Consider the following 12804-nt stretch of genomic DNA (forward strand, 5'->3'; position numbering starts at 1 on the left):
GTATGTCGGTTCTTACAAACGAGACATAAGATTGGCTTAGGTTTGTGGAATACCACTTCCATGTAATTCTCATTCTATTTGTAATAACACAAGTTAATAGATTCTCAGACCTTTCTGTCGGATGACACATGACTGTTTCTTGGCCAATGAATATGGCGGAAACATTTTAAATTCTACAATGATAAGCCATGTCGCAAAGAATAAAAAAAAAACGTTGTGAAGAAGGGGTCACTTTATGTGTTTAATGTAAAGGGTTAACGTTCATGGCATTTAATAATGTCACTTTTGTGAATGATCAGCGTCGCTTGTTTTCATTCCAAGTAGAATTAGTCACCAGAGCCGACGGCTACACGCCCACATAAAAGGGTCCGTAAAACCATATTCCCCGATAGATTCACCGTATACTATTTCGTGACCTAAGTAACTTGTGGTCTTATCCCAGGGCACACACTGAACCAAATATTACTTTTTTTATGACAGGAATATTAAACAATATCGTAACTACAATGGAGTTAAAATTGGATCGGTATGCCTGTACCCGTCTTTTCACTGTGTCGGCCATTTCAATATATCTTTCATCTGCTGACAGGATACAGTTACATTATCTAGAGGAGATCTATCATCTGACAGCATACAGTTACATTATCTAGAGGATGCCAATCATCTGACAGGATACAGTTACATTATGTATAGGAGATTTATCACCTGACATGATACAGTAACATTATCTGGAGGAGATCTATCATCTGACAGGATACTGTAACATTATCTAGAGGAGATCTGTCATCTGAGAGGATACAGTTACATTATCTAGAGGAGATCTATCATCTGACAGGATAGAGTTACATTATCTGGGGGAGATTTATCATCTTATAGGATAGTTACATTATCTCGAGGAGATTTATCATCTGACAGGATACAGTTACATTAGTAGAGGATGCCAATCATCTGACAGGATACAGTTACATTATCTAGAAGATGCCAGTCATCTGACAGAATACAGTTACATTATGTATAGGAGATTAATCATCTGACAGGATACAGTTACATTATCTAGAGGAGATCTATCATCTGACAGGATACAGTAACATTATCTAGAGGAGATCTATCATCTGACAGGATACAGTTACATTATCTAGAGGATAGCTATCATCTGACAGGATAGAGTTACATTATCTAGAGGATAGCTATAATCTGACAGGATACAGTAACATTATCTAGAGGAGATCTATCATCTGACAGGATACAGTTACATTATCTAGAGGATAGCTATCATCTGACAGGATAGAGTTACATTATCTAGAGGAGATCTATCATCTGACAGGATACAGTTACAATATCTAGAGGAGATGTATCATCTGACAGGATACAGTTACATTATCTAGAGGAGATTTATCACCTGACAGGATCTAGAGGAGATATATCATCTGACAGGATTCAGTAACATTTTCTAGAGGAGATCTATCATCTGACAGGATACAGTTACATTATCTACAGGAGATCTATCATCTGACAGGATACAGTTACATTATCTAGAGGATAACTATCATCTGACAGCTACAATAACGTATGTCGGTTCTTACAAACGAGACATAAGATTGGCTTAGGTTTGGGGAATACCACTTCCATGTAATTCTCATTCTATTTGTAATAACACAAGTTAATAGATTCTCAGACCTTTCTGTCGGATGACACATGACTGTTTCTTGGCCAATGAATATGGCGGAAACATTTTAAATTCTACAATGATAAGCCATGTCGCAAAGAATAAAAAAAAAACGTTGTGAAGAAGGGGTCACTTTATGTGTTTAATGTAAAGGGTTAACGTTCATGGCATTTAATAATGTCACTTTTGTGAATGATCAGCGTCGCTATCATCTGACAGGATAGAGTTACATTATCTAGAGGAGATCTATCATCTGACAGGATACAGTTACAATATCTAGAGGAGATGTATCATCTGACAGGATACAGTTACATTATCTAGAGGAGATTTATCACCTGACAGGATCTAGAGGAGATATATCATCTGACAGGATTCAGTAACATTTTCTAGAGGAGATCTATCATCTGACAGGATACAGTTACATTATCTACAGGAGATCTATCATCTGACAGGATACAGTTACATTATCTAGAGGATAACTATCATCTGACAGGATACAGTTACATTATCTGGAGGAGATTTATCATCTGACAAGATACTTACATTATCTAGAGGAGATATATCATCTGACAGGAAACAGTTACATTATCTAGAGGATGCCAATCATCTGACAGGATACAGTTACATTATGTAGAGGATGCCAATCATCTGACAGAATACAGTTACATTATCTAGAGGAGATATATCACCTGACAGGATACAGTTACATTATCTAGAGGATGCCAATCATCTGACAGGATACAGTTACATTATCTAGAGGAGATCTATCATCTGACAGGATACAGTTACATTGTCTAGAGGATGCCAATCATCTGACAGGATACAGTTACATTATGTAGAGGATAGCTATCTTCTGACAGGATACAGTTACACTATCCAGAGGAGATATATCATCTGACAGGGTACAGTTATATTATGTAGAGGATAGCTATCATCTGACAGGATACAGTTACATTATCTAGAGGAGATCTCTCTTCTGGCAGGATATAGTTACATTATGTAGAGGATGCCAATCATCTGACAGGATACAGTTACATTATCTAGAGGAGATTTATCATCTGACAGGATACTGTTACATTATCTGGAGGAGATATATCATCTGACAGGATACAGTTACATTAGTAGAGGATTGCTATCATCTGACAGGATACAGTTACACTATCTAGAGGAGATCTATCATCTGGCAGGATCCAGTTACATTATGTAGAGGATAGCTATCATCTGACAGGATACAGTTACATTATGGAGAGGAGATCTCTCTTCTGGCAGGATACAGTTACATTATGTAGAGCATAGCTATCATCTGACAGGATACTGTTTCGTTATCTAGAGGAGATCTATCATCTGACAGGATACAGTTACATTATCTAGAGGAGATCTATCATCTGACAGGATACAGTTACATTGTCTAGAGGATGCCAATCATCTGAAAGGATACAGTTACATTATGTAGAGGATAGCTATCTTCTGACAGGATACAGTTACGCTATCCAGAGGTGATATATCATCTGACAGGGTACAGTTATATTATGAAAAGGATAGCTATCATCTGACAGGATACAGTTACATTATGTGGAGGATAGCTATCATTTGACAGGATACTGTTTCGTTATCTAGAGGATAGCTATCATCTGACAGAATACAGTTACATTATGTGGAGGATAGCTATCATCTGACAGGATACTGTTTCGTTATCTAGAGGAGATCTATCATCTGACAGGATACAGTTACATTATCTAGAGGAGATCTATCATCTGACAGGATACAGTTACATTGTCTAGAGGATGCCAATCATCTGACAGGATACAGATACATTATGTAGAGGATAGCTATCTTCTGACAGGATACAGTTACACTATCCAGAGGAGATATATCATCTGACAGGGTACAGTTATATTATGTAGAGGATAGCTATCATCTGACAGGATACAGTTTCATTAGTAGAGGAGATCTCTCTTCTGGCAGGATACAGTTCATTATGTAGAGGATGCCAATCATCTGATAGGATACAGTTACATTATCTAGAGGAGATTTATCATCTGACAGGATACTGTTACATTATCTGGAGGAGATATATCATCTGACAGGATACAGTTACATTAGTAGAGGATTGCTATCATCTGACAGGATACAGTTACACTATCTAGAGGAGATCTGTCTTCTGGCAGGATCCAGTTACATTATGTAGAGGATAACTATCATCTGACAGGATACAGTTTCATTATGGAGAGGAGATCTCTCTTCTGGCAGGATACAGTTATATTATGTAGAGCATAGCTATCATCTGACAGGATACAGTTACATTATCTGGAGGAGAGCTATCATCTGACAGGATACAGTTACATTATGTAGAGGATAGCTATCTTCTAACAGGATACAGTTACACTATCCAGAGGAGATATATCATTTGACAGGGTACTGTTATATTATGTAGAGGATAGCTATCATCTGACAGGATACAGTTACATTATGTGGAGGATAGCTATCATTTGACAGGATACTGTTACGTTATCTAGAGGATAGCTATCATCTGACAGGATACTGTTACATTATGTAGAGGATAGCTATCTTCTAACAGGATACAGTTACACTATCCAGAGGAGATATATCATTTGACAGGGTACAGTTATATTATGAAAAGGATAGCTATCATCTGACAGTATACAGTTACATTATGTGGAGGATAGCTATCATTTGACAGGATACTGTTTCGTTATCTAGAGGATAGCTATCATCTGACAGAATACAGTTACATTATGTGGAGGATAGCTATCATCTGACATGATACTGTTTCGTTATCTAGAGGAGATCTATCATCTGACAGGATACAGTTACATTATCTAGAGGAGATCTATCATCTGACAGGATACAGTTACATTGTCTAGAGGATGCCAATCATCTGACAGGATACAGTTACATTATGTAGAGGATAGCTATCTTCTGACAGGATACAGTTACACTATCCAGAGGAGATATATCATCTGACAGGGTACAGTTATATTATGTAGAGGATAGCTATCATCTGACAGGATACTGTTACATTATCTGGAGGAGATATATCATCTGACAGGATACAGTTACATTAGTAGAGGATTGCTATCATCTGACAGGATACAGTTACACTATCTAGAGGAGATCTGTCTTCTGGCAGGATCCAGTTACATTATGTAGAGGATAGCTATCATCTGACAGGATACAGTTTCATTATGGAGAGGAGATCTCTCTTCTGGCAGGATACCGTTACATTATGTAGAGCATAGCTATCATCTGACAGGATACAGTTACATTATCTGGAGGAGAGCTATCATCTGACAGGATACAGTTACATTATGTAGAGGATAGCTATCTTCTAACAGGATACAGTTACACTATCCAGAGGAGATATATCATTTGACAGGGTACAGTTATATTATGAAAAGGATAGCTATCATCTGACAGGATACAGTTACATTATGTGGAGGATAGCTATCATTTGACAGGATACTGTTTCGTTATCTAGAGGATAGCTATCATCTGACAGAATACAGTTACATTATGTGGAGGATAGCTATCATCTGACAGGATACTGTTTCGTTATCTAGAGGAGATCTATCATCTGACAGGATACAGTTACATTATCTAGAGGAGATCTATCATCTGACAGGATACAGTTACATTGTCTAGAGGATGCCTATCATCTGACAGGATACAGTTACATTATGTAGAGGATAGCTATCTTCTGACAGGATACAGTTACACTATCCAGAGGAGATATATCATCTGACAGGGTACAGTTATATTATGTAGAGGATAGCTATCATCTGACAGGATACAGTTACATTATCTAGAGGAGATCTCTCTTCTGGCAGGATACAGTTACATTATGTAGAGGATGCCAATCATCTGACAGGATACAGTTACATTATCTAGAGGAGATTTATCATCTGACAGGATACTGTTACATTATCTGGAGGAGATATATCATCTGACAGGATACAGTTACATTAGTAGAGGATTGCTATCATCTGACAGGATACAGTTACACTATCTAGAGGAGATCTCTCTTCTGGCAGGATCCAGTTACATTATGTAGAGGATAGCTATCATCTGACAGGATACAGTTACATTATGGAGAGGAGATATCTCTTCTGACAGGATACAGTTACATTATGTAGAGCATAGCTATCATCTGACAGGATACAGTTACATTATGTAGAGGATGCCAATCATCTGACAGGATACAGTTACATTATCTAGAGGAGATTTATCATCTGACAGGATACTGTTACATTATCTGGAGGAGATATATCATCTGACAGGATACAGTTACATTAGTAGAGGATTGCTATCTTTTGACAGGATACAGTTACACTATCTAGAGGAGATCTCTCTTCTGGCAGGATACAGTTACATTATGTAGAGGATAGCTATCCTCTGACAGGATTCAGTTACATTATGGAGAGGATAGCTATCATCTGACAGGATACAGTAACATTATCTAGAGGAGATGTATCATCTGACAGGATACAGTTACATTATCTGGGGGAGATTTATCATCTTATAGGATAGTTACATTATCTCGAGGAGATTTATCATCTGACAGGATACTGTTACATTATCTAGAGGAGATCTCTCTTCTGGCAGGATACAGTTACATTATGTAGAGGATAGGTATCATGTGGCAGGAAACAGTTACATTATGTAGAAGAGATCTATCATCTGACAGGATACAGTTACGTTATCTAGAGGATAGCTATCAACTGACAGGATACAGTTACATTATCTAGAGGAGATATATCATCTGACAGGAAACCGTTACATTATCTAGAGGAGATCTATCATCTGACAGGATACAGTTACATAATCTAGAGTAACGCTCGTATGAAATCCACAAATACGAAATGCAAAAGTATGTAAACCAAAAACGTCTTCATTTAACATTGTCAGGTTTCGTGTAGAGATTGTCCATGGGAGACCTTTTTTATACAAGGAATAGGGAACTCATTAGACAACGACTTTGTTCCATCCGCTGTTCAACTTTATTCCAGACATTGACAGTCATGGCAGACGTAAGAAGCATTGCTATGACATATCTAATAAATATAAAGCGTCAGAAAATTTCCATACTCATGAGAAAGATCCAGTAAAAGCAGAGTCCATTGTACGATCCCGACTATATCATAAGCATGTGGTTATGAATCACTATCAAATTGTGTTGATACCAGGTGTAAGTGTCCTGCCCAATACATTTTCTGATAAGGTAACAAATATTCGTTATCATCAGGAAGCAAAGTCTAATCAATCAATTTATCATTTAAATATTGAATCATTTACAGTTTTTCATATTCGTCATGTCGGAGTTGAGCTGAACTAGCGATGCATTTTACAAAATATGTATGCTACAGACTACTAAAATATATCTCTGTGATACACAAATGGCAACAAATAAGTGCCAATATGTTCCAGTTCCAATCATGTGCTCTGTCGTCCATTATGGTGTTCCCACAGTCCAAGACAGTATTCAAAGGCGCGACTAGTCGTAGGCGCCAAAACGCACCCACTATGACACACAGCTGAATGTCCAGCCGACCCAATCCGTTCACACAGGGTACACACACTACGACACATATTCCTTCTCTCGATCACCGGTCTTTCATCAGCGTCTTGTTTTGTGAGTTTTTTGTAGCGAGTGCTTAGTTTGTAGACACTCTTGCTTAGGCTGCCTGCGTGTATTTTGTAGTGGTTTAACTGTCTGTGGGTGTAGTTCATAAGGCTGTAGTCGTCTATGGCTGTTTGGTGTAGAGGCGCCGAGTCGAACTGGTACGGGAGAAGGAGAAAGAGAACGACAGGCACAATACAGGGCATTCTGAAACAAAAGAATCAGTGTATAGCAGTTGCGACGTAAAATCAATAGTAGCATTTTCACCACCGCCTGTCTCACTTAAAAGAAATCATAGAGATTCCGGGTTAGAATAGACAACCAATGCTGGTCGTCAGAGGCGACTTAATAGATCGGGTGGAAAGATTCGGTGACTTGGTTGATAGCGTGTCATCGTACCACGACGGCGTAGATCGTTCATTATCGATCGCTGGATTGTATTGTCCAAATTCTTTAATTTAGAGGCTGGGATAGTAGTGTGGCGTTAAACAACAAACATGATTTAGATTAGAGACCAACTAAGAGACACGTACAGTTTCGCCAAATTAAAACTTTACATGATTAATATTTGCTCTTACATTGTCAGGTTTGTCAGAATATTGTCTACGGGAGGCCTGTTTTAATCAAGGGGTAGGGAACTCAAATGACAACAAAGTTGTTTCATCCGCTATTCAACTGTTTTCCAGACATTGACAATCATTCTACACATTTTAAGTGTACCGCTTCTGTGACTAAGTCATATATGACCCCCCAAATCGACATGCCCTGGTGAAGATACTGGTTGGTATTGGTCTTCAGTAATCCATGTTTGTCGTAAGAGGCGACTGACGGATGGTCTGGCTCACTGACATGGTTGGTTCAGGTCATGGTATCCCAATTGCGAAGATCGATGTCCATGCTGTCAAGCACTGGGATGTCTGGTCCAGAGTCAATTATCTACAGACCTCCGTCATACAGCCGGAATATTGCTGAGTGCGGCGTTAAAAAACAAACAAACAAACATGTTCAGGCTACCGTCATGCAGCTGGAGCAAAGGCGACGAAAATCCGCTGATTCAAACACTTTGACTGTTATGGAATGGACTACATAGTTATCCGAAGTAATCTACTTAATCAATATTGTGGAAAAACTGCGCTTCGGAAGTATATAACTTACCACAGGCTGGTCAGCTAAGGAAAGCCCACTCACTCATATTCGGTGGCCTTGACGTTCAAGATCAGATAAAAAAGCCGTTTGTACTTCGGCTCCCAATTTCGTTGTCAGTGTGATAAACCGGGTGATAAACGTAATTTAGATCCACTAAATTTGTCAAAACCTGACAAAACCGAAAGAAATACCCTCAGAACTCTAGCCTAGAAGTAAATTGTGAGGTGCGGCAGCACTTTAAAAGTGTGTATAAAGCTGAGTGAGGTTTGTGCTACGCCGTGTTTAGCTACATATTGTTTCAACTAACCTTCCGTAGAATCGAACTCGGTTGTCTGCTTTGCGACCTAGCGCTTTAACCTCTAGGTTGTCCTACCGCCCTTGCCGACATAATTTGTGGTAGTCATTCGCAGGGTAAGTCTCTGGATGTAAAGTATTGTATTGCCCCAAGAATGACCCTTGGACCAAGAAGTGGAACGACCTGTCATTAACATCAAATCTTTTACTGCGATGCGAGACCTCTGTGTGTGTAGATCTCAGGACTCCGCAGCATTCAGATCAGCACACCTGATTTCTGCATCTCGAAAACGAGCTTAAACGACTTTTTTCCGAATGTACATAATGAAGACCCCGCCATATGTTGTTGATAATATATCTTCCCTGTCCTTTCTGAGCTCCATGGCACCCAAAACGGAGTTCCGTCGAATGTGTGTCCTAGGTGGGTTATGTTTTGTTAAAAGCGAAATATTTTTTAAAACGGCGTTAAGCCGGACCCATTCCAGGCCAAACTTTCTTGCAGGAAGCTACTACCACCACATACGACAGTTTTGGGTGTATTCTCTCCAGATGAAAATGACATTGGAGTGACACGTAGCAGCGTGAGAAGGCAACTGTGACTGGATTCTGCGCATTGTGGAAAATAACTCGATGAATTGTCCCTTCTGGGAGACAGCAGTTAATGTGCTGCATTAAAAAACAATCATATTCTATTTCAAATGCGTCATCTCTGTTAGATGTATTTCTGTTCCTCATCTCGAGATGTTCGCAGACGGAGCTACATGACACCCGTCGGCATTTCGTTTACGTCGCGAAATATCATTAAACACAACTCCTTTGTTCAACATCGATTGTGTTTCAACCCACGGAACAGAGATATGTTCTTTTGTTTTTAAGAGAAAGCTTAAAAGTTGGGTTTCGAACTTACGATGAAAGGATCCTGGCACGCCAAAGGGAAGCAACTGCTGCAGCTTCGCCACTTGTCCATCTGTGACATTGTTTCTTAAAATGGCAATTCTTAAAGACGAAGACTTTCAAGTGTTCTTCATACAGATATGACTGATTTTGAGGATTATCCAGTGTACGGGCTAGTGAGTGAATGGGCGAATGAATGAGTGAGTTGGTCAGTGAGTGAGTAAATATACAGGTGGTGTTTGTATTGATAAGTGAGTAGATTATTGAGTGAAATGATAGATTGATAATTGAATGGGCGAGTGAGTGAAGGTACAGGTTGGTGTTTGGATTGATAAGTGAGTTGTTTCTTGAGTGAAATGACTGATTACTGATTGAATGATAAACGAGTAGATTTGTGAGTGAATGCGCACATCACATCGTATAAAATATTTCGAACAGGGTTAGCAAAACAAACAACGCCTCATCCGACACAAGCACTCAACAAAAACGTCAAACATGGCAATATGGTATCAATGGTGATCTAATTAATACAGGTATCAAAGTTGCTTTTTGCACGTGAAGTTTGCAGTTTCGGCGACTGTTCGGGGTTCAATACCCGACCGCGTCATACCCTGTCTGGCGCTCGGCTCCAAGGGGCTAAAACAAGGACTGGTTGGCTCGGAGTCAGAACACTGTGTCTTAGTGGGGTATCCTTGTTAAAACTGAGGCATGGCATAAATCGGCATCAGTCCGGACTAGTACAAGCAGCCACACACACACAGGTCTCTTATATAAGAGCAAACTTCTAGAAATCGACGTTAAACCCCATTTCACCTCACCTTTCAGACAGCTAGTTGCACAATTTAACGGTGTCTGGTTAGAGTGATCTCGGATAACATGTCGCCCTAGTTTCAGGTTATATTCGGATCCATGTTTCTGAAGAATGATTATTACCGACGAGATATTGTCTGGAGGGTTTTCTTCATGTATCATGAAACAACAGATTTTAATATTTAAATACAGTAAACTACGTTTATAACGAACTTGCAGATATAACGAACTGTTTCTTTGTCCCGTCCATTTTGAGTATATATGTTGTACATATGCTTATAACGAACTACGGTTATAACAAATTAAAATTAGTAGTCCCTTTGGGTTCGTTATAACCGTAGTTGACTGTACCAGTAAACTTTCATCAAGTTTTCTCTATAAAACGTTTCAAACGATCAGTAATATCAGCAATATCACGGCGGGGGACACCAGAAATGGGCTTCACACATGTCGGGAATCGAACACGGGTCTTCGGCGTGACGAGCGAACGCTTTAACCACTAGGCTACCCGACCGTCCCTTGTACATAGTAAGCACTATTCAGCGATATAGAAAGCTTCGATTAATCATCGGAGAACCATGTGTACATTCTCTCTATTTGGGCACTCAAATTAGCATTCTTCTGTCGTTTCAATCCTTACTGTTTTATTGGTATTTCATAAAGTAATTGGAGCATGAGATGGAAAATGTTTTTATTGAACTGTTTTTCATATGTAAACAGAGAAAATACACGATCCGTCTGTCGTGTTACCTGCATCTGTGGTGGATAGAGCGTCTGCCCGGAGAGCGGAAGGTCGGTTGGCCGATCCCCGGTCGCGTCATACCGAAAGACGTTAAAAGTTTGTACTCGTTGTTACCTGCCTCGTGCTCGGAATTTTGGTATAAATCAAGGACTGGTTGGCTCGGGGTCAGTACACTGTTTTCTGGGTGGGATGTCCATGTTAAACAGCAGCATGGTTTCTCATTAAACTAGCACTTTAAACCGGCATAAATTCGGACTTGTACAAGCAGCTTTATGACGTTGACTCACAAGTCTCCCTGTAATGTCGAAGACGTGTGCAGTGGGGAAAAGGTCTGGGCTCGTTGCTGGCCATGGCATTCTATGGATGTTGTACTGCTGTAGGTGAGCTTTGACTACATTATTCCTCCACGGTGATTACGGGCGTTGTCATCTTGAAAGACAAAACGTCTACTCACATGCCTTGCAAACGGGACAACAAAGGCTGTCGGTGTGTTGTCCCGAAAGTGCTGACTAGTGACCCTTCCTTGCACAATATGGAGTAGGGTTCGGTTTGTCATAGTGCTAGTGATGCCAACCCACACCATAACCGACCCACCGCCAAATCTGTCATGAGGTCTCAGGATGACATTGACTAGATGTTCATTTCGACGTCGCCAGAAACGACCACGTCTATAAAGGAAGTGCAAAGTGAATCGGGACACATCTGAAAACATGACACGTAACCAGCAACGACTACCCCAGTTTCGACGTTGTGTGCACCATTGACGTCTGTCGGCGTTATTGTAAGGGGGCGGCACAACATGAAACTCGTACTCCAGTATCCTTATGAAAGTTTGCACATCGATTTGATTTGCCGTCTCAGCTCGATTTCGTGGGTCCTGGTTTTGGATTAATGGATCTCGTTGACCTGGGACTCCCTGAACGAGGCCGATCGTCAACATTTTGGTTTGTCGGTACCTGTTCCATAGTCTGCTAATCACATGCTGTGAAAGATCAAAAGGTACTCGCCACGCTGACTTTTGCCAGTTTCCAGCATGCCAATCGCCCGAAGACGCTCAGCCCGTTACAGACGCCCCATTGCTAGTTCAAACACAAACAATGAATGAAATCAAGAAAATTACAACCTTTGGTGGGGAAAGAAGTGTGCTACAGTTGGCGTATCACACCCTGCGTATATAGTACATTGGGCAAATAATATTAGCCTCGGGAGTAAGGCTTGTTTAATATATGTATATAAAACATACAAAAATAGAAAAAAATAGAAGCCCAGTCGCATTTTGAAACCGTTGTTTATAATCACAATTGGTGGCACGGGTGGCCCAGTCGCCTGAGGCGTCACAATTCGATGTGCAGAGTTGTTCCCCTTCGGCACGCTAGAAACCTATAACGATTATGTTTCCAGGTTTGTCAGCACCATACCCGTCATCGTGGGTTTTACCAAAGTGATAAACGTCTGAGACCTGCATCACTTCGGGCATGTCTCCTACATTCAGATGACACGCCGCGATATACATGGAACTGGAATACTGTTAAGAACGGCGTTAAACCCAAATCACTCACTCACTCATTATCATCACACTTGTGATACATAGCTTATGATGAATGAAAACAACAA

Source organism: Haliotis cracherodii, unplaced genomic scaffold (assembly GCF_022045235.1).
Source record: "Haliotis cracherodii isolate W230 unplaced genomic scaffold, xgHalCrac1.p SCAF_23, whole genome shotgun sequence".
NCBI classification, from domain to species: Eukaryota; Metazoa; Mollusca; class Gastropoda; order Lepetellida; family Haliotidae; genus Haliotis; species Haliotis cracherodii.